The 25561-nt window shown below is 39.7% G+C and overlaps 1 protein-coding gene across 2 annotated transcripts in view; it reads right to left on the reverse strand.

Annotated features, from left to right (window-relative positions):
• Positions 1 to 25561, reverse strand: part of PDE11A (phosphodiesterase 11A) — a 466208-nt gene that overhangs the window by 433031 nt on the left and 7616 nt on the right. The window lies entirely within an intron of this gene.

A 25561-nucleotide genomic window follows, 5' to 3' on the forward strand; every position in this document is an offset into this window, starting at 1 on the left:
GTAACAAATCTTTATATGTACCCCCAAACCTAAGAGTTAAAAATAAATAAATAAAAGTTACAAAAATGAAGAGTTAAAAGTCTGCGGTCATGCAAATATGATGCCAAGATTCCAGGAGACCGATACAAAATGCCCATAGCAGCATTATTGATAAAAGCAAAAAATAAAAATAAGTAAATAAAAATAAAATAAAATAACTAGAAATAACTCAAAAGTCTGTCAATAGTAGAACAGATAAATTGTGATATATTTATACAAAGGAACATTATACGGCACTGGAAATTATTGCTACACATTTCAACATGAATTAATCTCAAAAACATAATGTTGAGCAGAAAAAGAAACAAAAGAATACATGTAGAATGATTCCATTTATACAAAGCTCAAAAGCAGGCAAAATTAAATTGCATATTGTATAGGAAAACAAAGATAGGTGGCAAAGTCATGGGGAGGGAAACAAGGGGATATTTCACACAACACTCAGCATGCTAATGAAAGTGGTGGTGACAAGAGAAAGGATAATATTATTGTGAAAGGGCACCAGAAGATTTCAACGTAGTGACTTTTTTTTTTTTTTTTTTTGAGACAGAGTTTCACTCTTGTTCCCCAGACTGGAGTGCAACAGCACAATCTCAGCTCACTGCAACCTCCGCCTTCTGGGTTCAAGCTATTCTTCTGCCTCAGCCTCCGGAGTAGCTGGGATTACAGGAGTGCACTACTACACCTGGTTAATTTTTGCATTTTTAGTAGAGACAGGGTTTTACCATGTTGGCCAGGCTGGTCTCGAACTCCTGACCTCAAGTGATCCACCCACCTCGGCTTCCCAAAGTGCTAGGATTACAGGTGTGAACCATAGCGCCCAGCTAGTGTTTTATATTTTAATCTGGTGTGAGTAGAAGGATGTCCAGTTTATACTTCTTTATGCTGTACGTATATATTTTATTCTTCCACTTGAATATATGATGCATTTCACAATTTTTTAAAGGCAATGGACAATATAATGAAAATTGAAGAACTGAAGCTCTTGTCCTTTCTGATATGTTCAGCACACATATCGTTTTGAATGCGCAGACTTCTTAGGGTTATGATTTAGCAACATGAGCAGTTAACAACCCAACCCTTGTTATGTTAACAGGAACACTGTGGCTAAACCACTAAACTAAAATTTCACTCCACAGACTTATTGATACTAAAACGGAATGTTTCTTCAGAGAACTACATACCTCAATTTGCTCACTTTTCTTTTTCTTTTACTATGCTTTGACATTACCATTTATTACAGATCATCTACTAAACAGAATTGCCTTCCTTCTTTACAGTTCTTTCTACATTGTTTTGTCCAGGTAATTTTTATGACTTTGATACTAGTGTCTGACATGCATGTAATTTAAAGTCAAAAAATACAGAATGATAAAAATGAACAGTCAGAAATTTTTATCTACTTATTTATTTATTCATTTATTGAGACAGGGTCTCACTCTGTTGCCCATGCTAGAGTGCAGTGGCTCAATCATAGATCACTGCAGACTTGATCTCCCAGGCTTAAGTGATCCTCTCTCCTCAGCCTCCCGAGTAGCTAGAACTACAGGCACAGCCACCACGCCCAGCTAATCTTTTTGAGTTTTAGTAGATACAAGGTCTCACTATACTGCCCAGGCTGGTCTCGAACTCCTGGGCTCAAACAATGCTCCTGCCTCAGCCTCCCAAAGTGCTGGGATTACAGGTGTGAGCCTCCGTGTCAAGCTCAGAAATTTTTTTTTTTTTTTTTTTTTGAGACAGAGTCTTGCTCTGTCACCCAGGCTGGAGTGCACTGGTGCAGTCTCAGCTCACTGCAACCTCTGTCTCCCGGGTTCAAGCAATTCTTCTGCCTCAGCCTCCCGAGTAGCTGGGACTACAGACATGCACCACCACGCCCGGCTAATTTTTGTATGTTTAGTAGAGATGGGGTTTAACCATAATGGTCAGGCTGGTCTCGAACTCCTGACCTTGTGATCCACCCGCCTCAGCCTCCAAGTGCTGGGATTACAGGTGTGAGCCATCGCATCCGGCCAGAAAATTTTTTAAAGAACCATGTGACTTCTGCAAAGAAGGTATATTCAGTATTAACTTTTAACTAGATAAGACCTACAATGAGCTATTTTCACACACATATTTTTTTTTTCAGAAATGTTAGAAGCTAATATTTATTTTAAGTCTGCATGGCAAGTTTTCCAGTTTTTCATAATACTTTGGATGACAGATGTCATTGCCGAGGCATCAAAAGCACTAAATTCCTCTTTGGAAGTGCTATTTCTCCGGTTTCAAATCTGCCCTGTATCCTTTTCTCCTCGAAAAGACAATCTTTCAAGCATTATCCCCCAGATGTTACAAAACAGCTGAACCAGCCTGCAAATTAAAGGACTACCTTGAACATAAATTTCTGATAAGGCCCATATTAATCATATGCCCCAAACTTTAGATGATCACACAAAAGTAATTTTCTCACATAAAAGGTTTTTGCTTTCTTTTCAAAAAATTGTAAAGGCATGGTGTAAACATTACTATTCCTTTTCTCTGTTTCTAAATGAGTCTAGGATCTTGTGTGAGGAAAGAGGACAATTAGTAAATGTAATTTTCTTATGCAGCCTCAGCTGGCTTCACATACCTCATAAATAGTTCTTATTCAAACATTCTAAAGATACATACAATTAAATAAAATTCATCCTAAGGCTGGGTATGGTAGCTCATGCCTGTAATCCCAACACTTTGGAAGGCCAAAGTGGGAAGATCACTTGAGGCCAGGGGTTTGAAACCAGCCTTGTCAACACATTGAGACTCCATCTCTACAAAAGAAAAAGATTAGCCAGGTGTGGTGGCACACATTTGTAGTGCCAGCTACTTAGGAAGCGGAGGCTGGAAGATGGCTTGAGTCCAGGAGTTTAAGGCTGCAGTGAGCCATGATCACATCACTGCTTTCTAGCCTTGGTGACAGAGCAAGACTCTGTCTCAAAAAAAAAAAAAAAATTCCATCCTAGTTATATATTTGATCTATTTCATGTTCTGAAAGATCTAACCTGGAACTTTCCCCTTATGTATACAATTTTAAAGAGTAAATGGCTATTCCAAGTCAATAAACTGGTGGCAAATTGAAAGATATTAATGTGTAGCTAATCTATTTTACATGATGGACTTTCCATTCTCCCCACCATGAGCCTCAGTATGTGATTTTGTTAAGTAACATTCAGAATGCTAAACTTGATTTTAAAAACTTGCAAGCATTCAGGATATTCTGCCATGAAGCCTCTAAAATTATAACTATATTACATAGAAGTTAAAAACAAACAAACAAACAAAAACCCTACACTTAGGGGCAAGAGCCCTTAACCAAGGCATTGCTTATTGCTGCAAAGCTGCTCTGTATTAACCTCATGTTAAATCATTAGAGAGAATGGTGGGAGGCGAGGGACAGCTGGCCCCCTTGGACATGGGGGCTGAGGCATCCATGGCTGCTAAAGATTTTATAGATGTTTTTTCCTTTTACAGGATAAAAATAAATCATTTGCCTTTAGTTATAGTTTCTAACTGATATTGTCACAAAGATAATTTCTGGTTGTGGTTTATGCAATGCAGTCTTATACTATTATATTATATCTGGCTCATATTAGGTACTGGGTGCCCATTTGTGAAATGGAACTTAAGGAACTGTACATTTTTTATAAGAATCAATGCTATTTCCCTAACAGACAGTATCTGTCATGGGCAGATGATTCACATTGATGGCTTATAAATAGCATGAATTCCCCAGGAAATTTCTTCACTGGGTCCGCCTTTCACACTAAATTCAAGATATTAGCCAAATCCTGCTAAGGTACACAGATTTGACTATCCAGAAAAGACAGATCAAAGTTCTTCAGACATCAAAATTTGCTTTGAAGAGAAAGACAACATAATTTGGTTTTGCAGTGGCAGATGGCTCATAACTTTGGCTTTGAATCTTGATCTTCTAAGCCAGTAGACAAGCGGAGACATAAGAGTCATACCAATTACTCCAGCACCACATACGGTGAGCTAGCCTTTAAAACAGGCACTAAATGAGACTTGTGATCAGTTTAAACTGCAAAGAAATTGAGGTAATTACAAGACTTATTGATTCCTCAGATAATAGCAATGATGGCTATCATTTACCAGGAGCCTACCATATAACCTGTGCATTTATGTATGCAAAAATCTGTGCCAGAGTTTTGCACACATGGAATAATCACAACAACCATGCAAAGTGGATATTACTGGCCCCATTATACATATGAGGAAACTGAAGCTAAGAGAAGCTAAGTAGCTTATCTCATGTTAAGTAATTTACCAATAACTGAGCCAAGATGCTAACTCAGAGATGCTTGAGTCTAAAGCTTGGGCTCTTTTCACCACACTATGTTACTTTGAAGAGTTAGCAATTTGTCCTCAAGGCCTCTGTCCATGTTGGTGTTTAATACAGCTCAAAAACCATAAAGAAACTTGTCAGTGGTACAAACAGTAGTTTCTGTTCAGCCTAATGTACTAGAAAAGAGTAAGAAGTTAATACTGCTTGCCATTCTTCTTGTCACCAGTTCAACACCATGTCTTTTTATTTTTTCCAGTCTATGATTAAATATATTAGCAAAGATTGACTTCTGCAGAAGGAAAACATAGAAGAAATAAAATATCTCCCAAAAAGCTTGAAGTTCTTGCTTCATGAAGAGTAGGAACATCATGAATTGCAAATGTCTTTCAAATATTTTTTCCAGTAATAGGCCGTTTCATAAAAATAATGCAATGACCAAAGAAGTGAAGAATCCTGATTTTACCATATTTTCCAAAAACAGAATGTTTATATATATATATATAAATCAGTAAAATGTATGATTTTCTGATATAAACCCTTGTGTTAAACCTCTGATGATCACGGTCACATAAGAAGTTCTTGGGAGGTATAACAAGCACTGCATATGATTCCACAAGTCCTGAATCCCCTGCCCAGCCCCAAAACTGAGCCATTTAACTTCTCTCAGACTGTTTCTTTACTCTCCAAATGAGGACAGTAATTCTTAACTTTCAGACAGCAAGGATGAATTCGGTAGTATATGGTGAAGTATTTTATAAATCATAAAGTGCTACACAAGTATATCACCACATTCAGAATACAGAACAGGAATCAGACTAGAAACAATAGAAACTCTCCATTTCCCAAATTCTGTCCCTAGATGTTTTTTTGGGGGATGTTATACCCCACTCCACTTATTATTTTTGATTGCTTCAGTAGGTGTCTAGCTCCAGCAATCAAACCAATCCATGACTAAGGTAACAAATGCCACCCAAAGGACATTCCCTATAGCAGAACAGCAAAAAGCTATTGGACCAATAGATCACTGGTATGGCTGTAACTTCAGTGCCCCACTTACAGGTCACCTAGAGTTTACAAAAAGTTTCACAATAAAGAGAAATGTGCAGTTTTTTTCTAGAATAAGTTGCTTGCTTGTATACACTAGAGCTTCAGGTTTTTTCTCAGAGACAAATTGTACATCTCTTTGTTTTATGATGGATATATGCAAGTATAAGACCTGCATAGAGCAACTCAAACTCTACCTTGAAAACTCTCTAAAATGTTGTAGGAAATCTGTTAACTATATCATCCAGTTAATTCCTAGTAATATAAACAGATTCCTTCCCTGCAGATTTTGGTACTGATTAGTTGTGATGACAAATGAAAGTTTTTCATATTTAAAGAAACTATCCATTTTGCACACTCACAACATAGCTTCCAGAAATATTGTTTAGTCCTTGGCAACACTGTCTCACAACTTTGGTAAAGAGCATTGTGAAAAGATGTTGTTGAACAGACTGCCACTCATTGTTTACATACCACACCAGAGACAGCAGTTTGTGGTGGTTAAGAGTACAAACTGTGGCTCCAACAATATGGGTTCAAACCCTGGCTCTCCAACTTAATAGCTGGTGACCTTGGGCAAATTAAGAAAGCTTCTAATAAGTGTTAACTATCACTACTGTCAATAGTAGTAGTAGTAGTAGTAGTAGTATTGCCTTCACAGGCATTAATGGATTATATTGCAAACCATGAAGTTTCCTGAGGCATCTTGTTCCAAACTCTCCAAACCTGACATGATTGTTAGGATCTTTGCACAAAAATAATCAGTTACCTGATGTCAATGGATGTGAATGGCTAAAACAGCTTCTGGAATGCATTCTAGCAGATTTTTGAACTTCATATTCCATCAAGGAGCCACCTTCTTTCATGGACAGGAATCCAGCCTTGAACATGTGAACAGAACCTGAATGTAATCCTTAATATTTCCCATAATGGTAAAACTGTAGAATCTAAACAGAGCTGGATAATTTCAGTTTGCATCTGGGGTCTGCCTCTTACTAGCTGTATAAACTTGGGCAAGTTACTAAACCTATTCAAGTCTAGCTTCCTCACATGTAAAATGTAGGAAGTAATGGTGTCTATCTCATAGAACCTTGTGAGGATTAAATGAGATAACTAAATCTTACCACAGTGCCTAGTGCATAACATATTCTCAATAAATATTGGCTATTACTATTAATTTTTTTGGGGGGGGGTTGGTTGGTACAGTTGATATGAGCTCTTCACCTGTGTGTTAATTGAAAAATGATTTTTTTGCAGCTGATCCTTTGAGGACTATAAAATGTATGGATGAAGTCTTATCAGCAGAAGTCTTATGTTATTATAATGTTGAATTCAGTTCACTTTTTGGAAGATTCTATAATAAATCTTACAATGTGAAACAATCATGGAGTAGATTGTCTAAGAAATTATAGAAATATAACATTGAGAAAGTAGTTGGTCTCTGTATTGTAACCATCAATTTTCCTTTCTACTTAGGTTTCTTGTTTGTTTGTTCATTTGTTTGTTTGTTTTTATAATTGAAGTATGGGGTCAGAACTTCAGAATAATAAAGTCATTGAGTCAGAAGGTGAGATGATAGATAGAAGGTCAAGGAAGGCTGTTGATTGCCCCTTTCAAGTCAGGCAGGCCTGACTTAAACATGGTTGGCTTTTGGCAAAGCTGAGGTAGTCAGTTCATCTTGAGTTCCCTTGTAGATTCTCTTTACTCTTCTCAGTCAATGAACCTATCCTGGGTCCCATTATTGCTCATATCAAGTGGTAAATTTATTTCTGTTAGTGTTAATCACTAATTAACTTGTTCACTGCTCATGGGTCCTCAGAGATGTCCGGAGACTCTTACAGTTGGAAAAGCCAGGAATCTTGAGGTGCATAGAACTATAAAAGAATTATAGGTTGTGAAGTCGTTAGTTTGAGGCATATATCTTTTGTCCACTATTCCTATGTCTAGGGCCTATCTCATTCCTGTAGACTTATTATGTGTTCTTAGACGAATAAGTATGCAGAAAAACTTTCTGTGATTTTTTTTTTTTTTTTACTTGGAGACAAAAGGACTCAGATCCTATGACATGATAGTTGTCTATATCCTTTATTGCAGTTGATGAGAAGACCCAGAAACAAACTTAGACCCAGATAATTTCTTTCTTCAAGATATCACCCAAGGCCGGGCATGGTGGCTCATGCCTGTAATCCCAACACTTTGGGAGGCCAAGGCGGATAGATCACTTGAGGTTAGGAGTTCAAGACCAGCCTGGCCAACACAGTGAAACCCCGTCTCTACTAAAAATTCAAAAAATTAGCCAGGTCTGGTGGCACATACCTGTAATCCCAGTTACTCGGGAGGCTGAGGCAGGAGAATAGCTTGAACCCAGGAGGCGGAGGTTGCACTGAGCCAAGATCATGCCACTGCACTACAGCCTGGGCCACAGAGCAAGAGTCTGTCTCAAAAAAAAAAAAAAAAAATCACGCAGTGGCAGTATCAAAGAATGGCTTTTCCCCAGCTATCCTAAAGATATATAAAACAACATGCTGTTACACAAATAGAGATTTGTTACAAGTCACCTCATCAGTACTTTCAGTCAGATGACAGCCCTGAGCCCCTCTGGTAACGTGATAGAGCAGCCACTAGACACACTATGAGAAGATCAGACATGAGCCTCATTCAACACCAAGAATAATCTGCTACAAAGCTAGTAGCTTAAAATTTTGGGGCAGAATTATTTTGTAAGGTTTCTTCTCTGTGTTTTCATAATTAACATGGAATTTTAGAGCTGAGAGAGTCTCAGAAGTCATTTTCCTAACCCCCCCCATGTTATATATGGAGATTCTGAGGGCCAGAGAGAGAGGTCATCTGCCTGCATTCCCATAGATGATGACTGCAGGGAAGCCCAGATCTGTGCCCCTTCTTGCTCCCAGGCCTTTCACGGATCACTGTCTTCAACTGAAGGTGACTAAGATAACAAGGCCCTTGAAAAATCTGGCTCTACCATCCTATCCACTGCCTACCCAGGATGAACTCCTTTTGCTCATGAACATTCTACATGAGAAATGGTTACAGACAGAAGTAGGCAGAGCAGCTAGGAAGCAGTTTCAATAATCTGGGTGAAAGATAATGGTGACTTGAATCAGAGTTGTGGTAGTAGAGTTGCAGAAAAGTGAACAGATTAGAGATTGTTTTATGGAGTGAATCAGAAGAATCTTCTAATGGATCTAATATGTAGGTGAATAAAAGGAAGGAATCAAAGGTAACACCTAGGGTTCTGGCTTGGGCAACTGAAGATAAAGAAGATAAGGCAGAGGCAAGAGAGTATTGGGATGGTGGGTGGGGGCGCAGCATGAAAGAAAGAGTTCTCTCAATGTTCCGGGTATAACAATCTGAGAAGTGGCATGGCATATGTCAGAGGAGGAACAATATTTCCCCCTTTTCTGTTTTCCATGAGGAAAGACTTCCCTTAACCCCTTCACCCTTTGGATCCATTTCTTGCTCCTCCTCAGAAAGGTAGGGTGAGTTATCTGATGAGGGAATTAGGGAGACTAACAGGGCATGCACAACCTAGCTCTTTCCTCCCTTTAATCCTTGGGAGTCAGGCCACCCCCAAAGAGCAGTCCTTCAGTTCCCTGATGCTGTAATTTCCAAAGGGACAGGCCCCTTGCATGGGGAGGACTGTGGGCATCCAGCATTTTCTGTGCTTGGGAGGGTAGGTTTATCTAATTCTGGAGCTGAGAATTATACATGCCTATAAATATAAGCCCATATTCCAATATCTGTTTCATAAGCCATAAATGTGACATTTTGATGTCCCATATGCATTTCTTTTTTGTCTTTTTTCTCATCTCAATTGGTTCAGGGTAGGGAAGAAAGAAGGTAGGTATTGGGTCCTCTCAAAACTCAAGAGTGGGAGGAACAGTGGGAGTGGAACAGAGTCCTTCCTCTAACACTGTGGCCCTGTGACCTCAGGAAGAGGACCTAACTTCTCAGTGCTTGTTTCCTAATCTATGAAAGGGAAAGGATAGCACCTACTCTACATTTCTTAAAAGGTTATTATGAAGATCTTAATAACCAATATTTGAATATTTAAATGTTCAACATTTGAACATTTGAATAACCAATATTTGAACGTAATCTTAATATTCCAATATTTGAATATGACTTTGAGCCTGGCACTTAAAGTGCCAGTGGCATATGTAAGAGTTGTGGTAGTAGAGTTGGAGAAAAGTGAACAGATTTGAGATGGTTTTACGAGTAACTCAGAAGAACTTTCTGATGGACCTAATATGGTAGGTGAATGAAAGAAAGTAATCAAAGATAAGACCTAGGTTTTTGTCTTTAAAGTGCCAGGCTTTGGGGGAGGTTCCAAGATGGCAAAATAGGAACAGCTCCAGTCTGCAGCTCCCAGCATGAGCGATGCAGAGGACGGGTGATTTCTGCATTTCCAACTGAGGTACCGGGTTCATCTCACCAGGGCTTGTCCGACAGTGGGTGCAGGACAGTGGGTGCAACCCATGGAGCATGAGCCAAAGCAGGGCAAGGCATCGCCTCACCCGGGAAGTGCAAGGGGTTGGGGAATTCCCTTTCCTAGCCAAGGGAAGCTGTGACAGATGGCACCTGGATAATCGGATCACTCCCACCCTAATACTGTGCTTTTCCAACAGTCTTAGCAAATGGCACACCAGGAGATTATATCCCCCGCCTGGCTTGGAGGGTCCCACACCCACGGAGTCTTGCTCACTGCTATCACAGCAGTCTGAGATCGAACTGCAAGGTGGCAGCGAGGCTTGGGGAGGGGTACCCACCATTGCTGAGGCTTGATTCAGTAAACAAAGTGGCCAGGAAGCTCAAACTGGGTAGAGCCCACTGCAACTCAAGGAAGCCTGCCTGCCTCTGTAGACTCCACCTCTGGTGCAGGGCATAGCTGAACAAAAGGCAGCAGAAACTTCTGCAGACTTAAACATCCCTGTCTGACAGCTTTGAAGAGAGTAGTGGTTCTCCCAGCATGGAGTCTGAGATCTGAGAATGGACAGACTGCCTCCTAAAGTGGCTTCCTGAACCCCGAGTAGCCTAACTGGGAGGCACCTCCCAGTAGGGGCAGACTGACACCTCATACGGCCAGGTGCCCCTCTGAGATGAAGCTTCCAGAAGAACAATCAGGCAGCAACGTTTGCCGTTCTGCAATATTTGCAGTTCTGCAGCCTCCGCTGGTGATACCCAGGCAAACAGGGTCTGGTGTGGACCTCCAGCAAACTCCAACAGACCTGCAGCAGAGGGTCCTGACTGTTAGAAGGAAAACTAACAAACAGAAAGGACATCCACACCAAAACCCCATCTGTACATCACCATCATCAAAGACCAAAGGTAGATAAAACCACAAAGATGGGGAGAAACCAGAGCAGAAAAGCTGAAAATTCTAAAAATCAGAGTGCCTCTTCTCCAACGGAACGCAGCTCCTCGCCAGCAATGGAACAAAGCTGGACAGAGAATGACTTTGACGAGTTGAGAGAAGAAGGCTTCAGAAGATCGGTAATAACAAACTGCTCCGAGCTAAAGGAGGGTGTTCGAATCCATCGCAAAGAAGCTAAAAACCTTGAAAAAAGATTGGAAGAATGGCTAAATAGAATAAACAGTGTAGAGAAGAACTTAAATGACCTGATGGAGCTGAAAACCATGGCACGAGAACTACGTGATGCATGCACAAGATTCAGTAGCCGATTCAATCAACTGGAAGAAAGGGTATCAGTGATTGAAGATCAAATGAATGAAATGAAGCAAGAAGAGAAGCTTAGAGAAACAAGAGTAAAAAGAAATGAACAAAGCCTCCAAGAAATATGGGACTATGTGAAAAGACCAAATCTACGTCTGATTGGTGTACCTGAAAGTGACGAGGAGAATGGAACCAAGCTGGAAAATACTCTTCGGGATATTATGCAGGAGAACTTCCCCAACCTAGCAAGGCAGACCAATATTCAAATTCAGGAAACAGAGAGAACGCCACAAAGATACTCCTCGAGAAGAGCAACTCCAAAACACATAATTAACAGATTCACCAAAGTTGAAATGAAGGAAAAATGTTAAGGGCAGCCAGAGAGAAAGGTCATGTTACCCACAAAGGGAAGCCCATCAGACTAACAGCGGATCTCTCAGCAGAAACTCTGCAAGCCAGAAGAGAGTGGGGGCCAATATTCAACATTCTTAAAGAAAAGAATTTTCAATGCAGAATTTCATATCCAGCCAAACTAAGCTTCATAAATGAAGGAGAAATAAAATCCTTTACAGACAAGCAAATGCTGAGAGATTTTGTCACCACCAGGCCTGTCTTACAAGAGCTCCTGAAGGAAGCACTAAACATGGAAAGGAACAACTGGTACCAGCCACTGCAAAAATATGCCAAATTGTAAAGACCATCGATGCTAGGAAGAAACTGCATCAACTAATGGGCAAAATAACCAGCTAACATCATAATGACAGGATCAAATTCACACATAACAATATTAACCTTAAATGTAAATGGGCTAAATGCTCCAATTAAAAGACAAAGACTGGCAAATTGTATAGAGTCCAGACCCATCAGTGTGCTGTATTCAGGAGACCCATTGCATGTGCAGAGACACACATAGGCTCAAAATCAAGGGAGGGAGGAAGATCTACCAAGCAAATGGAAAACAAAAAAAAAAGCAGGGGTTGCCATCCTAGTCTCTGATAAAACAGACTTTAAACCAACAAAGATCAGAAGAGACAAAGAAGGCCATTACATAATGGTAAAGGGATCAATTCAACAAGAAGAGCTAACTATCCGAAATATATATACACCCAATACAGGAGCACCCAGATTCATAAAGCAAGTCCTTAGAGACCTACAAAGAGACTTAGACTCCCACACAAAAATAATGGGAGACTTTAACACCCCACTGTCAACATTAGACAGATCAACAAGACAGAAAGTTAACAAGGATATCCAGGAATTGAACTCAGCTCTGCACCAAGCGGACCTAATAGACATCTACAGAACTCTCCACCCCAAATCAACAGAATATACATTCTTTTCAGCACCACACTGCACCTATTCCAAAATTGACCACATAGTTGGAAGTAAAGCACTCCTCAGCAAATGTAAAAGAACAGAAATTATAACAAACTGTCTCTCAGACCACAGTGCAAACAGATTAGAACTCAGGATTAAGAAACTCACTCAAAACTGCTCAACTACATGGAAACTGAACAATCTGCTCCTGAATGACTACTGGGTACATGACGAAATGAAGGCAGAAATAAAGACATTCTTTGAAACCAATGAGAGCAAAGACACAACATACCAGAATCTCTGGGACACATTTAAAGCAGTGTGTAGAGGGAAATTTATAGCACTAAATGCCCACAAGAGAAAGCAGGAAAGATCTAAAATTGACCCCCTAACATCACAATGAAAAGAACTAGAGAAGCAAGAGCAAACACATTCAAAACCTAGCAGAAGGCAAGAAATAACTAAGATCAGAGCAGAACTGAAGGAGATAGAGACACAAAAATCCCTTCAAAAAATCAATGAATCCAGGAGCTGGTTTTTTGAGAAGATCAACAAAATTGATAGACTGCTAGCAAGAATAATAAAGAAGAAAAGAGATAAGAATCAAATAGATGCAATAAAAAATGATAAAGGGGATATCACCACCGATCCCACAGAAATACAAACTACCATCAGAGAATACTATAAACACCTCTACGCAAATAAACTAGAAAATCTAGAAGAAATGGATAAATTCCTGGACACATATACCCTCCCAAGACTAAACCAGGAAGAAGTTGAATCCCTGAATAGACCAATAACAGGCTCTGAAATTGAGGCAATACTTAAGAGTCTACCAACAAAAAAAAGTCCAGGACCAGATGGATGCACAGCCAAATTCTACCAGAGGTACAAAGAGGAGTTGGTATCATTCCTTTTGAAACTATTCCAATCAATAGAAAAAGAGGGAATCCTCCCTAACTCATTTTATGAGGCCAGCACCTTCCTGATACCAAAGCCGGGCAGAGACACAACAAAAAAAGAGAATTTTAGACCAATATCCCTGATGAACATCGATGCAAAAATCCTCAATAAAATACTGGCAAACTGAATCCAGCAGCACGTCAAAAAGCTTATCCACCATGATCAAGTGGGCTTCATCCCTGGGATGCAAGGCTGGTTCAACATACACAAATCAATAAACATAATCCATCATATAAACAGAACCAATGACAAAAACCACATCATTATCTCAATAGATGCAGAAAAGGCCTTTGAAAAATTCAACAGCCCTTCGTGCTAAAAACTCTCAATAAATTAGGTATTGATGGGATGTATCTCAAAATAATAAGAGCTATTTATGACAAACCCACAGCCAATATCATACTGAATGGGAAAAAACTGGAAGCATTCCCTTTGAAAACTGGCACAAGACAGGGATGCCCTCTCTCACCACTCCTATTCAACATAGTGTTGGAAGTTCTGGCCACGGCAATCAGGCAGGAGAAAGAAATAAAGGGTATTCAATTAGGAAAAGAGGAAATCAAATTGTCCCTGTTTGCAGACGACATGATTGTATATTTAGAAAACCCCATCATCTCAGCCCAAAATCTCCTTAAGCTGATAAGCAACTTCAGCAAAGTCTCAGGATACAAAATCAGTGTGCAAAAATCACAAGCATTCCTATACACCAATAACAGACAAACAGAGAGCCAAATCATGAGTGAACTCCCATTCACAATTGCTTCAAAGAGAATAAAATACCTAGGAATCCAACTTACAAGGGATGTGAAGGACCTCTTCAAGGAGAACTACAAACCACTGCTCAACGAAATAAAAGAGGGCACAAACAAATGGAAGAACATTCCATGCTCATGGATAGGAAGAATCAATATCATGAAAATGGCCATAAGGACCAAGGTAATTTATAGATTCAATGCCATCCCCAACAAGCTACCAATGACTTTCTTCACAGAATTGGAAAAAACTACTTTAAAGTTCATATGGAACCAAAAAAGAGCCCACGTTGCCAAGTCAATGCTAAGCCAAAAGAACAAAGCTGGAGGCATCACGCTACCTGACTTCAAACTATACTACAAGGCTACAGTAACCAAAACAGCATGGTACTGGTACCAAAACAGAGATATAGACCAACGGAACAGAACAGAGCCCTCAGAAATAATACCACACATCTACAACCATCTGTTCTCTGACAATCCTGACAAAAAAAAAAAAACAAGAAATGAGGAAAGGATCCCTATTTAATAAATGGTGCTGGGAAAACTGGCTAGCCATATGTAGAAAGCTGAAACTGGATCCCTTCCTTACACCTTATACAAAAATGAAATCAAGATGGATTAAAGACTTAAATGTCAGACCTAAAACCATAAAAACCCTAGAAGAAAACCTAGGCAATACCATTGAGGACATATGCATGGGCAAGGACTTCATGTCTAAAACACCAAAAGCAACAGCAACAAAAGCCAAAATTGAGAAATGGGATCTAGTTAAACTAAAGAGCTTCTGCACAGCAAAAGAAACTACCATCAGAGTGAACAGGCAACCTACAGAATGGGAGAAAATTTTTACACTCTACCCATCTGACAAAGGGCTAATATCCAGAATCTACAAAGAACTTAAAGAAATTTACAAGAAAAATCAAACAACCCCATAAAAAAGTGGGCAAAGGATATGAACAGACACTTCTCAAAAGAAGACATTTATGCAGCCAAAAGACACATGAAAAAAGGCTCATCATCACTGGCCATCAGAGAAATGCAAATCAAAACCACAATGAGATAGCATCTCACACCAGTTAGAATGGCGATCATTAAAAAGTCAGGAAACAACAGGTGCTGGAGAGGATGTGGAGAAATAGGAACACTTTTACACTGCTGGTGGGAGTGTAAACTAGTTCAACCATTGTGGAAGACAGTGTGGCGATTCTTCAAGGATCTAGAACTAGAAATACCATTTGACCCAACATCCCATTACTGAGTATATACCCAAAGGATTATAAATCATGCTGCTATAAAGACACATGCACACGTATGTTTATTGTGGCACTATTCACAATAGCAAAGACTTGGAACCAACTCAGATGTCCATCAATGATAGACTGGATTAAGAAAATGTGGCACATATATACCGTGGAATACTATGCAGCCATAAAAAGGATGAGTTCATGTCCTTTGTAGGGACATGGATGAAGCTGGAAACCATCATTCTGAGCAAACTATCACAAGGACAGAAAACCAAACATTGCATATTCTCACTCATAGGTGGGAACTGAGCAATGAGAACACCTGGACACAGGGTGGGGAACATCACACACCAGGGCCTGTCATGGGGTGGGGGGAGGGAGGAGGGATAGCATTAGGAGATATACCTAACGTAAATGACGAGTTAATGGGTGCAGCACACCAACATGGCACATGTATACATATGTAACAAACCTGCACGTTGTGTACATGTACCCTAGAACTGAAAGTATAATAAAAATAAAAAATAAAAAAATAAAGTGCCAGGCTCAAAGTCATTTTCAAATATTGGAAACATCACTTGTAGTTCCAAATGCATTGACTAAGGAATTTATAGATGGAATTTCTACAAAGAGAAAATTAATAATGGACCAACTAGTATTTCTATTGTAATAATAATTATTATTATCGTGATTATTTTACTATATACATCTCCTTAGGCAAATAGTGGTTATCAAAGATGACAGCCCTACAGGAAGAGATAGAAAGAGAAAGCCATCTGATGCTCCATTATTCACATTTTTCTATTTCAAATATTGAAAAGCTGGCCTTATTATTTAGCTTTGTACATTTATAGAAAATTTGAGAATAAGAAATGCATTCGTAATAAATGGGTTCTTTTTTCTAGGAAAGAAAAAAAGTATCTTTCATAAAGCTGGGGTGATATTTTTTTAAATACACTTCCACATACAGGCCCAGGGATTATGTTCTGCTAAAAATAATGAAGATGCAGATATTAAGGTTCTGTGTAGCTTTTAGTCAAGAAAAAAAAAAGCTCTCAGAAACAGCTACACGGTTGATAAAGCGTGGTTGACTTTCCCTTTTATGACTTGTCACAGAAGGGCACCAGCAAATCCTGTGGCTCAATTTTACAAATGACTAAGCAAGTTTTGGAGCGTTAACATATTGAGGGAAAAGAAATATAATAACAAAGGTGATTATCCCACATCCTTCCTGGTGGATTCAGGAAGATGGAAAATATTGGAAAATATTTCTTTTCTGTATACAAAAGAAAGAAAAAGAGCCCTGAAGGGGATATTCACCATCAGGAACTTTAGGTTAACAGAGACAAGACCTCAATCAATGAGCCTGAGAATTGCTGGCATGGTAACTCCTGGGTTGCTGTTGCTAAAAGTTCCTGGTAGATACCAGGCTAAGAGATATATCAAAGAAAGAATATTTATTATCGTTCTCATTCTAATAAAAGCCTGGATGTTGCAAACAAGTGTTTAAATACAAATTTCTCTGTCACTTGTTCTACTTAGAATGGTGGAGCAAGGTCCTTTTTACATTGCAAGACATTGCAATACAGCAAATAAATTACAACCAAGGGCCACATGGGGTAACAGTTTAAAGTGTAATTAAACTCTGTGTATTTAAAAGAAAAACAAGTATTTCATGTATCTGATATTAAAATGGAAAAGAAGGATACACTCACAGGCCACATGGAAGTAAAAAAGAAACAATTGTTTTATGAAAGAGGCCAATGAGATTTAAAAATATGATTGTAAAATTAAAAACTGGGAACAAATACTTATTTTCATGTTATATCAGTTTGATAGTAAGGTAAGTGAGGTCATAGAAGGCAAGAAGAGGATTAGGAAAAGAGAAAAGAGAATGAGGAGAAAGAGAGACAGGCAAGATGAAGGAAAGGAGGAGGGAGAAGGGGAAAAATGGGGCGGACCAGGGGAAGCCATTACACAAAAGGAACGGCAGGTGTGGGATGTCCAAAAAGAAGAAATTAAGAGGACAAGACAAATAAATGGAAAGAGGAGAGGAAACACAGAAAGACTAAGAGAAAAGAGGAAATGTTGAGATAGCCAGCAGTTCAGGGGACTCTGAAGCATGTTAGATAAATGCATTTAACTATTCCTTTGAGCTTTGGAGCATTAACTGTTGTGATCACTGCCTTTGGAAATGTCATTTAGCTGTTTAACAAAACTGGTCACAGATGACTTTAGAAGAATTGCGGGGGTTAAGTACTTTCTAGGGTAATGGTAGATAATCCAAATAAAAATATCTTGAGTCCGAAAACAAATCTGACAATCTTGGAGGACACTTCCTGGAAACAAGTCGAGAAGTACAGACTAGAAAAACATAAATATGCTGTGCTCTTGGTTCTTCAGGGGAAAGCAGAAGTGGTGGTGGTGGCAGAGCATTTGCTCTCATCAAAGGCTGAGCTCTGGCTCTTTACATACATTAATGTGCTTCAAGTTACCACCCTTTCATCAGAGAGTTCCCAGCCTGACCTTTTATATTCTCCCCAGCAAATCATTCTGCCTTGCCCAAAAGATATCACCACAGTGATTTAAATAAACATATGAAATGCAGACTACATTTTCTTTGCTCCAACATTGCCATTATTAACTACATCATCACCACTGGAGTCATAGTCTTTCTCTCTTGCTCCATCCTTCCAACTTTGTTCATTCCTCTTCTCTACTGGTAATAGATGAATTGCTTGGTCCCCTGAACCTTCATGTCTCCAACAGTCACAGTCTGGACCATGATAGCCCTGCACCTGACCACTTGACCTGGGAACCTGTCCTACCCTTATGTATGAGAAAATGCAAGGACTCTTGGCCTACAAGTGCCCTAGTTCAGCATTATTTTATTTATTTATTTTGAGATGGAGTCTCACTCTGTCACCCAGGCTGGAGTGCAGTGGCATGATCTCGGCTCACTGCAACCTCCGCCCCCTGGGTTCAAGTGATTCTCCTGCCTCAGCCTCCCTAGTAGCTGGGATTACAAGCACCTGCCACTGTGCCCAGCTAATTTTTCTATTTTTAGTAAAGACAGGGTTTCACCATGTTGGCCAGGCTGGTCTTGAACTCCTGAGCTCATGATCCACCCGCCTTGGCCTCCCAAAGCGCTGGGATTACAGGCATGAGCCACTGCGCCTGGCCCCTAGCTCAGCATTATTAGCTAAACCCCCTGGTCCTAATTTGACCTTGTAACCCAGTGCTGGTATTTAGGCCACTTACCCTGTGACTGAATTTTTCATTATATTCCTGATATGGTTTGGCAGTGTCTCCAGCCAAATCTCATTTCAAATTGTAACTCCCACAATTCCCACATGTTGTGGAAGGAATCCAGTGGGAGGTGATTGAATTATGGGGGCGGATCTTTCCTGTGTTGTTCTCATGATAGTGAATGAGTCTCGCAAGATCTGATGGTTTTAAAAATGGGAGTTTCCCTGCACAAACTCTCTTTTTGCCTGCCACCATCCATGTAAGATGTGACTTGCTCCTCCTTGCCTTCCGCCAGGAGTGTGAGGCCTCCTCAGCCACGTGGAACTGTGAGTCCATTAAGCCTCTTTTTCTTCCCAGTCTCGGGTATGTCTTTATCAGCAGCATGAGAACAGACTAATACATTTCCTTTTCCTCATTTATTCATATAACATATAACATTTTTACTGAGTATCTACCTACCATGTGCTAGGTACCATGCCAAACACAGGGAGTGCTACAAAGCCAAGAAAATCATAGCATCTGCCTTCAAGGAGCTCACAGTCTAATGGAGAGAAAGACAGGTGAACCAAAATTAAAGCAACCAAAATTGGAATAAATAGCAAGAGTCATACAGACAAATTACTATGGAAGTTAGTGGAAAAAAGAATGAACTTCCATGGAGAGTTTGCCATTCTCATTATTTATCTTGACAAAGTCATAGTCTAGGCCTTATTCCAGTATGGCTCCATGAGCCTGCATCCAGTGCATTCACCCAGGGTCCTGTGCCAAGAAGAGTCCCCACACCCACCCTTGAAGTTTAATGCACTACAGTCATTATCTTGAAATTCTTAATAATTTTTTTTTGGAATTTTTATTTTGTACATGAGGTCTGATGGAGCATGCCTCAGAGGTTCACATACAGTCCAGCCTCCTGATGGGTTCTCAGCCTCTGCCTCCTGCCCTAGCTGCATGAGCCCTGTCTTGCTCTATTCAGGGCTGCAACAGGGTCAGTGAACAGAGATACCTGTGTTCTACTATTGCCCTCCACGTCTAGCAGGGCCCAGGGTATGGGTATGGGGAAAGTCAGTGTCTCTGGGTAGGGAAAGGCCCTGGACATCGGGGATGTCCCCACCCCAGGCTGGCAGCACCACGGCATGTTCATTAAGCGACTCTGTGGGGGCCTCCTGCCCACCCCTGATCCAGGTAGCAAGCTTGTCAGGCACAGAGGTTGTCATCTTTTGGGGCTTGCCCATCTACCATGGGTCGGGTGGCTGCCTGCAGGGGCTGGCCTAGGGAAGGGGAGATTGACTTCCCTGTCCCTAGAAAGACCCCTGTTTTCATTTTTCACTGAGTCCTATAAATTATGTAGCTGGGTCTGATCCCAGTTCTTGACCTTGTAACCCTCAGAGCTTACAGGCAACAATCTCATTAGCAAATTTCCTACCTCCAGTGCCCTATTCCCCAGAGTCCTATTCTCCAATCCATTCTGAACAGCGAAAACTAAAACAGGAAGAATCATCTCCCTGTGCCATTCTGATCCCTTTCCCAAAGCCTAACTGGCTTTCCCTCTCAGATTTTGTTATGGGCAGATAATCATGCACACAAGCACAGGCCTGTGAAAATCATGACCTGCTGGAGAGGACGCTCACCACTTGAAGGCCCTGGACTTTGACGGCACGCAGTGACTGGATGGGACTGGGGCTGGGGCCCACTCTGGGTCAGGGTGAAGCTACATTTGCCAGCCTCCCTGCAGTTGGCTATGGTCACATCCCTGGGTTCTAGAGTCTAGAAAGACAATGAAATATGAGCAAGAAATGTGTGCCACTTCCTGACAGGACAGGAAAATCTCTCATTTCATTTCCCATTTTTCTCTGTCTCTTCCCTCATCTGCTGATGGGCTGTTAATGCTGACAGCACCCTTTGAACCCTCGTGTTGAGGCTCAGGAAGGAAAGAATCCTCTCTTGGAGGAGAGCCACCTATCAATCAGGAAGACTGTGCTGAGCCTCAGAAGAGTGAGAAATGAGCTTCCATTGTGTTACTACTGTGTGCCACTGAGCTTTGGAAGGGTATCTGAGAAAGCAAATATGGTTTCTTTAAGTAATGATTAGTACATATATGGAAAAAAATAAAAGAAAACAAAAAGAGAAGAGAAAAATTAGTCATAAGCCCACCACTCAGAGATTACCTCTATCAATGTTTTGGCATATTGACCTCCACCCTTTGATCATGCAGTATTCTAATTACTTTTTACTGAGCCCAAACAAAGTGACAAACAGTGTTAAGCACTTTTCAGGTTTAATCTTGGCAACCTCTTAAGACAGAAGGTATCATTATCCTCATTTTAGAATTGCAGAAACTAGCAACTAGAGAGGTAAAATATGACACAGCCCTTGGATATGATGGAACTGGGAATTGAATTCAGTCTGATTCTGAAAATGGTGCACTCCACCATTTCCCTTATGCGTCTGTTGTTATTGTTAAGAAAACTGAGATTCTGTTGAATACACTTTGTTCACTTAATAGTATTCTCTGAGCAATCTCCTATGATTAAATACTCCCTTTTATAATATATCATAATTGATTCATCCAACCCTCTAGTTGGATGTTTGGATTGATAATTTATTATTATTATAGATAATACTACAACAAGTATTCATATACACAAATCTTTGCACATACCCATAAAATTTTTCTTAGCATGACTGGAATTGTTACATAAGCCATTGTAAATATTCTTTTTATTTTTTTTTGAGACAGAGTCTCACTCTGTCACCCAGGCTGGAGTGCAATGGTATGATCTTGGCTTACTGTAACCTCTGCCTCCTGGGTTCAAACAATTCTCCTGCCTCAGCCTCCCAAGTAGCTGGGACTACAGGTGCGTGCCACCACACTTGGGTAATTTTTTGTATTTTTAGTAGAGGCGAAGTTTCACCATATTGGCCAGGCTGGAGAAGTTGTGACTATTCTTAAGGCAGTATATGGTTCTTGCCAAATTATCCTATATCAGTTGTGGTCGGTGGAGCCGGGCGGTGGGGGTGTGATTTTATTACCAGGGTATATTTGACAATGTCTGGAGACTTTTTAAATTGTCCAGACTAGGCAAGTATCTAGTGGAGAGAGGCCAGGGATGCTACTAAACAACCATCCTACAATGCACAGGTCACCCTACCTCCAACAAAGAATTATCTGTCCAAGATGCCAATAATACCCCTGTTGAGAAAGCTAACCCACATAATGATCTCATCAGTGTGTGTCAGTCTTGAGACAAAATAAAGGCTATAATAAAGGCTCTTCCACTTACTCAAACATGATCTACCAAGCGTCTACTCTATGCCAGATCCTGTGGTAGGTGCTAAGTTAGAATTCAAGCATGAGGGTGAGATCAATAGGGAAGAGTAAAGAGAGGAGGTGGCTCAGAAGCAAAGTTTGACTTCACTTGGTAGTAAGAAAGCATATCTGTTCCATTTTATACCTTCATATCTTTCTATATAATTTTGCATTAAATTATTTCCATGCGATTCTTCATTAAATATATAACCTCACAAGGCAGTCAAAAGAAATGATTAATATTGCTATATTGCTACCTACAGGAATGGTTGATCCTGATTTTTTTAGGCTATTTCTGAAGAACAAAATTAGTTTTTTCTTCAACAGAAACCCAAAGTCTTAAGTATGAAACATTATTATAATGACAGTAGCTCTTCTTCCTCCAATTGACCTTTTTGTTCTGTAACATAGCAAATAATCTTAATTTGGCTAAGTCAGAGGTAGAAAAATATTTTCCTGCCCTTTATATTTTAAAGCTCCTTTCTGTCTATTCACAGCAGGCATGAGTAAAAGAAAGGATCAAATCAGAGGCTGTTCCTCTTGTTCATTCATTTTAAAAATGAATGGCAAAGGAGAGAGGGGAGAGATGCCTCAGCTTCCAGCTGTTCGTCTCCCTGCTTGGTTAATTCATGGCACATTGGCTGCCACTGGTTCCTCTCTTTGCTTCTCTGCATGATAATTTTAGGGTTATGATAAAAAGGAGGGCTATGGCTAGGGCTGTCTTGGGCTTTCAAAGCCAATGCTCAAAGATGGGGAAGTGAAAGAATCTGACTCCAGTCTCACATACCTGAAGACAGAAAAAAAAAAAAAAGAAGCTACCTTAGCAGTTGCGCAGAGTAACAGAGTGTGCACCCTCTCACTTAGTGGTTCTCTGGAAGCAAAAGGAAAAACAGGCTAACAGGGAAGTGTGAGTAGCCATAAAGGTGGCCATTAGAGAGAGGGGATTACAGCTTCACTTTTCCAGAGGACTTTATTCAGAAAAGAACAAAAATCTGGACTGGTTTCTTTAGCAACCCCGGGATAATCTTTCCCACAGTGTCCCAAGCCTGCAGTTCTTAATGCCATTACAGCTGTTATGAAAACTTTAAATATGTAATATGTAATCATGCATACTAAGTTGCCAAATACCCACAAAAACTGTTAGCTCATTAAACTGTGTACACCCATTTAAATGAAAAAGGAGTACCATCTAATTTTTTAATTGAAAAATGTAAAGGTTAAAACATTCTGGTAATCTGATAAAGTAGTACATGCAACATAAATGCAAAAAGGTAATGCTGGTATTAAAAGTATCACCATTTCCAAACACGAAAACATAAAGAAAGCCTATGTTTTATATAAGGAATAGTCAATACATCTACAATAAAATTGTGTCATAGATATACTTAGCCTACTAAATTATTAGATCTTGATTACAGGCATGATATTTAGTGTTCATTTATTCTTTAATGCCAGCTGCTAGAATTGATTTAGTTTGCAAGTGCTTGAGCCAAATATCATCATTTTTAAAAATTTTTAATATTTTGACAATAAAACTACAAATCATCAACTTGGAGATTTCATATGAGGATTTCGGACTAGAAAAATAGGCATGTTGATCAATTGTAACAAGAAATTTAACATGTGTGTGTTTGTCAAAGGTAGAATATTTATTATGGCCTCTAAATCCTGACAGCATAATGTTCATTTAAAGCATTTGATCTCTTTACATTTTAAAGTAATCATTTCTTGTGTTTCAGGGATTACGTATGTGTGGTACTGTGTTAAAAAGTACCTAGGATTTGTTTTAATGGGGTATGGTAAAGCAAACACAGAAATGACTGTCATGAAGAAAGTTCATACTCACAGACCCTAGAAACGGGAGGCACCACACACTGTGCAGGGCCGCATAGGGAAGGGCCAGGGTCAGTCCGGAGGCAGAAGTCAGGGCAGAGCATAGCACTTAACCTTTACTAGGGTCTTCAGGGAAGGATGAGTGAGACAGGGTAGGTAGCTGAGTAAGTTTAGGATTGGCTAGTTTGAATAATTTTGGCAAACTATGGGCTATAGGAGTGGTCTTTAGTTGTTGGGTACCTGGCCCTGGGTGATTTAGGGCAAGGAGAATATTGTCTGGGTGTATGAGAGTTTGATAAAGGAGATAGTTAGGGCTCTGAATCGGCTGATTTATATATCAGAGGTACCCTCAAAAGGGAGTTCTTCACTCTCTCTAGAAATTAGCTAGCCCTGGGAGGGGCATTCTCTCCAGGGTCGTAAGCCTCAAATGCTAGAACATCAAGAATACAGAAAATTCGGAATTATAGTCAATACAGGTACTACCACATTTTAGATCAAAACTCTCCTATTATGTTCAAAGTCCTTTCCAAAGACAACACTGTGAATAAAAACTGTGTATTTTAAAACATTAATAAGGCCTTACATTTCTGACTTTATCCATTGGAAAATGCTTTTCCATTATCTCATTGCAATCTAATGATTAGATTTGATGATTAGAGGTTTACAAAATACTATGGGGTAGACATGTCTGAACATATTATCCCTATATTATAGCTAAAAAACTAAGGCAGAACTGGGAATAGAACCACAATTCCTGACTGTAAGTCTAGAGCATGTTCTGTCACACTCTGATGCCTTTTACAGTTTAACAATATTATTAGTAACCTAAGAATTCAATTGTCAGGCAAATGGATTTAAAGAGATTGTACAGAGAACAGGTTGCACAAACTAGACCAAAGTCACCTCTTCGCTGTAGGTGTGTTTGGCCAAGGTTACCTTTTATGGATTGTCTTTGAGGATACAGAATCTCACGAATAAACAGAATAACTTGAAGAGAATAAGGGAGTCAGCTCCCTCACTTACCAACAGAGTCACTTTAAGCAAATTACTTAAACTGTCCAAGCCTCAGTTTCTCCTTTTGTAAAATGGGGGTGGTCATAGTTACCTCAGGGGATTGTTGAGAGGATTAAAAGAGACAATGCTTGCTAATGAGCTTTGTGGCTCAAAGTTAGTACTCCATAAATGAAGTTACTATTCATCCACAGTGAAGCTTCCCTCTACCTTCTGTTACTAAGTTAAAAAACAAAAAAAAAGTATACACCCTGCCAGGCTCAGTGGCACACATTTATAGTCCCAGCTACTCACGTGGTTGAGGTGGGAGGATCACTTGAGCCCAGGAGCTTTAATTCAGCCTGGGCAACATAGTAAGATCTTGTCTCTAAAGAAAAGAAAAAAATAGACACCCTAAAGAGGTATCTCATAGGTTTCCCCTTTTTTTTACTTCAGGTAAAAAAGATTTCTTCTCCTGAATTTGCGACAGCCTTTAAGCTATATGTTATGATGGGAAACATAATTTGTCATTAATATATGAAACCACTGTTCAGTCAAAAACAACCAATTAATGAAAAAAAACCTCAGGAATTATAGAAAGTATATTTTTTAATGCCAGAAAACCTTCTTTACTATTTTAATCCAAATAAATAAATATAGCCTCAATGCCTATAAATGACCAGGAACTGAAACTTCTCCTAAAATATTAGCAACTTAACCCACTCTTTTATGATTAAACTGCCTTTATCTGATTAAAATTTCACTTTCCAAAAGAATGTGGTTATATTGCAAAATGCTACCCTTAAA

The sequence above is a fragment of the Pongo pygmaeus genome, chromosome 11 (genome assembly GCF_028885625.2).
Source record: "Pongo pygmaeus isolate AG05252 chromosome 11, NHGRI_mPonPyg2-v2.0_pri, whole genome shotgun sequence".
Classification (NCBI taxonomy): domain Eukaryota; kingdom Metazoa; phylum Chordata; class Mammalia; order Primates; family Hominidae; genus Pongo; species Pongo pygmaeus.